This window comes from Otolemur garnettii, unplaced genomic scaffold (assembly GCF_000181295.1).
Source record: "Otolemur garnettii isolate 467f Iridium unplaced genomic scaffold, OtoGar3 scaffold00016, whole genome shotgun sequence".
NCBI classification, from domain to species: Eukaryota; Metazoa; Chordata; class Mammalia; order Primates; family Galagidae; genus Otolemur; species Otolemur garnettii.
In genome coordinates this window covers 28,117,437-28,122,197 of record NW_003852411.1, presented here as the reverse complement: position 1 = coordinate 28,122,197, position 4,761 = coordinate 28,117,437, and the positions used below count along the sequence as shown (strand labels likewise).

The 4,761-nt window shown below is 34.9% G+C and overlaps 1 protein-coding gene across 1 annotated transcript in view; it reads left to right on the top strand.

Moving 5' to 3' along the window:
* Positions 1-4,761, top strand: part of NUF2 (NUF2, NDC80 kinetochore complex component) — a 29,187-nt gene that overhangs the window by 23,277 nt on the left and 1,149 nt on the right. The gene's annotated exons all lie outside the window — the stretch shown is intronic.

Sequence of the window (4,761 nt, the reverse complement as noted above, 5' to 3'; positions counted from 1 at the left end):
AAAGAAAATAAAATGGTCATGATTCCTCTGCGTGGTCTGCCCAGCGCACTGTCCTGCTTTTTTCTGTTCTTCCTTTTCTTTCTATATTCCAACCGCTTTTCTTTTTTTCTGACCCTTAACTGAATATTCACCAAGGATATGCACCAAGATTCACTCTTGGGCCATATATTTATCTCTGGAACACGGATTAGAAAGGTCTTAGGAAATACTTAATCATGTTTCTTAACCAAGTCAAATCGATAAATATTTGTGTGTTATCACATGGTCTTGGTAGTTAATGAACCAGTTACAAGTTAGTAACTGGTTACTAACTCAAATTTGAGGTACCTTTGTCATAAAAGATGACCATGCCTACCTTATATTACTGTTAGTTTTATATGTCTATCTTTTGCCAATAACATTTTATGTTTCTTGACAGCAGCAATCATTGTTAACTTTTGCATGAGTCAAACCAGGCCTAGAATGTTGCCTTTTAGGTAGTATGCTTTCCTTCAATATTTGTAAAATTGAAAGTTTATCTGGCTCAGTGTTTCTTAAAATTAGCTGTGTATTAGAATTCAGTGATGAATTTTAAAATAAACAACCCCCACCCACCCACCCAAATACATTGATTTAGACTGTCCAGCATTGGGATCCATGAACCTGAATTTTTCAGTGTGAATTTTGAAAATTGGTGATAGCTTCTGCTTACTTGTTTTCAAAACTATAGTACCCTAACCACTTAAGCTGTTGTACTAGGACAGCTTTAGTTGTCAAAGTGGTGTTTCTTACTGAGTTTAAGCTATTTGTTTCTGTACTCTAGTAACCCAGATCTCTCTGGAACAAGTCTATGCCACATTCCGCTGGATGACCTTTCAGGCGTTTGAGGATAATGATCATGGTTTCTTTCAGCCTTCTCTTATTAAGGTTAGTTAGCTCCAGTTTTCCAGCCATTCTTTATATAGCTTAATTGTCAGATTCATCACTATCTGTTTACTGTTCTCTCTACCCTCTTGTCTTCATTCTGTTTAAAATGTAGAACCCAAAGCACAGTGCTTAATGAAGAGTTGGATTTTTAGCATCAGCATCTTGCCCTTGACTCATTCTGAGCTTGTGACCAATTAAAAGATCCCTGCCTTTTTCACATACAGTTCTGCCAAGCTAGGATTTTTTTTTCACTGTATTTTAGTGTAACTATTACTTTTAATTCAGTATTTTACCATTATTTCTTCTATCAATAGAAGGTTCCATTTTCTTTATTTCAACCTAGATTTTAGAAATATCAAGGTCAGTTTAAATCTATCATTTTGTCAGTCACATTAACTATTTCTCACTGCCTAGGGTTCCCTGCACATTTACTTAGCATCTCTTTTTCCCCCAAGATAAAAATGTTAAGTAGAACATTTTGCTGCATTATATACTTTTATTCTTCAAAGTGGCATACAACTACTGATCAAAATTTTAGGCACAGCTGTTCAATTTGCTGGGTTATTCTAACCTACCTTTACCTTGCCTACATCATCATCCTCGTTTGTCCCACCATAGCATGGGAAGGCCTCTGAATACTTTGGAGAAATCAAGATATTTGTTGTCAAAGAACTCTCTTTAGCTCCCTTTGCAATGTGTGTTAACAATGCCAAATTGTTCTTCATCCAGTTCTGTCGGATTCCAGTGATCGTCACATTCCTTTTTCATGAAGTATTCCTTCCCATAGATTATTTATTTATTTTAGTTTCAATTATTACCTTTATTTGGACAGGTTTCAAAAATCAGTGTTTTCTGTTCTGGCCATTCACAACAAAAATTACATTTATAAAATTACATTCAACATTTTTCTCTGTCCTCTTCCTCACTTTCTCCCCTGTTCTCCTTCTCTTTCACTCAATTTCTTCCTATCATAAAGAATTGAAATTTTGGAGTCATTATAGATAATCTTGATATCCAAACAATCACCAATTTCATGATTATATTTTACTCAGTGATACTGTTTATCACTATCCTGTTCTGTTTATTCATTTATCACATAGTATTTTTTTTTTTTTTTTGAAACAGAATCTCACTTTGTTGCCTTTGGTAGAGTGCCATGGTGTCACAGCTCACAGCAACCTCAGACTCTTGGGTTCAAGCAGTGCTCTTACCTCAGTCTCCCTAGTAGCTGGGACTATGGGCACCTGCCACAATGCCCAGCTATTTTATTTTGTTTAGCAGGCCCAGGCCAGGTTTGAATCCACCAGCCCTGGTGCATGTGACTGGTGCCCTAACCACTGAGCTATGGGCACCCAACTGATCTATCACATAATTTTATAATCCTTGCCAGGCATGTTGGCTCAGGCCTATAATCCTAGCACTCTGGAAGGTGAAGACCTTGAGCTCAAGAGTTTCAGAGAGCCTGAGCAAGAGCGAGATCCCATCTGTACTAAAAATAAAAAATCTAGCCAGGTGAAGTGGCATATGCCTATAGTCCCAGCTACTCAGGAGGCTGAGGCAAGAGGCTTGGTGAAGCCCAAGTGTTTGAAGTTACTATGAACTACGATACCATGACACTCTACCCAGAATAATAGAGTCAGGCTCTGTCTCAAAAAAGAAAAAAAAAAATGTATAGTCGTCATGGATAGCAGCAACCCTTGCTGAATTTCTTCCTTTTGATTCTTCTATATCAAATCTACATTGAATACTAAATACTATCAATTTATCCTACTAAAATTTTACTCCAATACAATACTTTCTTGTTTAAAACAGGAACTATTTTTCTACAGTTTATTCATTCAGATAGTATTTCAACAAATGGCCTATGCTTCTGTGAGGTATAAGGCATCATACTTGACTGAAAAAGTAAATTGTCAGCAAGGCAGGCATGATTTCCACCTCTAGGACTCTCAGAATTTTGTATGGAAGCTAATCATTTCCATTATTTAAGGCTCAATGAGATTATGTCCTCCATGTCACTTCCTCTGATTCTTTATGTATCTTTGACGTCTCTCCTCTCTCATATACTATTGTACTTTTAGTCTGTCCTAAATAATCTGGATCTGTGCTGTCCCTTGGGGTACCTATTAGTAATATGTGGCTGTTTACTTTTACATTAATTACGATGAAATAGCATTGAAAAATTTAGTCCCTTGTTTGCACTATCTATAATTCAAGTGCTCAACATCCAGTCTGGGATGGTTATATGTTCCTTTAGGGTAGAAGGCATAATTTCATCTTCCACTGGACTGTTATATTCCTTATGGACCTACTTGTAGAAAGAACCCAATAATATATTTGTTTGATTAATATGTACTTGTGTGATAAATGGCTCCACTGGGTATTGTATAATCTTAAATATCTCATTTAAAAAGTGAGATAATTAATTTAGATGGCACTGTCCGATGGAACTTTTTGCAGTCATGAGAATATCTTCTGTTCAGTACTGTAGCCAGCAGGCACATGTGCCTCTTGAGCCCTTGATGTGTGGCTAGGACAACTGAGGAACCACATTTTGAATTTAAGTTAAATTCAAATGATAGTAAATTGAAATAGTCACCTACAGTTAGTAGTATCATATTAGACAGTACAGAACTAGTTTTTGAGTTTGAAAAATATTTAACTTCAATGCAGCTGTCACAGTAAGACTTACATGTGAATTATTGTGGATTAGTATTATAAAGTTCCACTTGGATCTAGAACTCACCTGGAAACTCACCTGGTGAGTCTGGCTTAGCACTTTGAATGTTTGTTTCCTTCTCATATGTGCCCCTGGGACTGGGCTTTAATGCTTCATCCATTTATGCGGCTCTACAGGCAGAATTAGTCTCCTTCTTGAGAGTATGTTTGATCTCAGGAGGATAGTATTCTTTGAGGTATGCTGAAATGGTTGGTTCTGATAGTTACAGATTGTATATCTTTATTTAGCCACACTTAGTTATGATGGTTTCTTCTAAGTAATCTCTTTCTACCAAATTTATTCAGCTTTCTTTTTAGCATGAATAAACATTTACCCCTATACAACTAGGAAGTTAAATTGAACTGTAGCTATTGAATGAGCTGATTATTTTTTTTAAATGGCATTGAAACAGGCTAGCAACTAATTCACCTTATTTTTCCTACAGGATTTAAGAAATAAAGCTTTCATAAATTTTTGATTTATTTTCCTAATGGTTTATATTTTGTAATAGTTATAGTAATTTGATATCTGTTTAGATCTTGGGAATCTAAACACACTCTCCTATTTGTGTATTAGGATTTAATAACCATGTTTGAATTTTCATAGCACATTTAGCCTTAAGCATATACTTAACAATCACTTAATCTGGAGTAATAGTTGTTGAACTTGCATAGGTGGCAGAGCCACTGAAAATAGTATTCTTTTTTTTTTTTTTTTTGAGCAGTGAATTCCTACTATGTCAAATTATAATCTGTGTAATTTATTCAAAATCAGAACCTATACTAGAACTTAAACTAAGATGAGTAGTATAAAACTATAAGTTTAAGAAAAATTGAATAGGAGAGATGCTTAAAGGGCAGCTATTTTATTTCTGTGGTGAAATGTATCCCGTAGCCTTGTAGAATACCACTGTTTCTTGCATCAAGGCTTGAGAATTGTTTTGTCTAAGAAAAAAGAGTAGTAGATGGAGGATCAATAATATATTTGATAAGTATGGAATGGAAGAAAATATATACAGGCTAATATGTTTCTTATTTATAAAAAATTGTTTTGTTTTCATTTTTTTTAAATGCTTAGCACATCTGTATAGGTTATAAACTATCAGACCAGTTTTTTAAAGATACTAGTATTTTTTT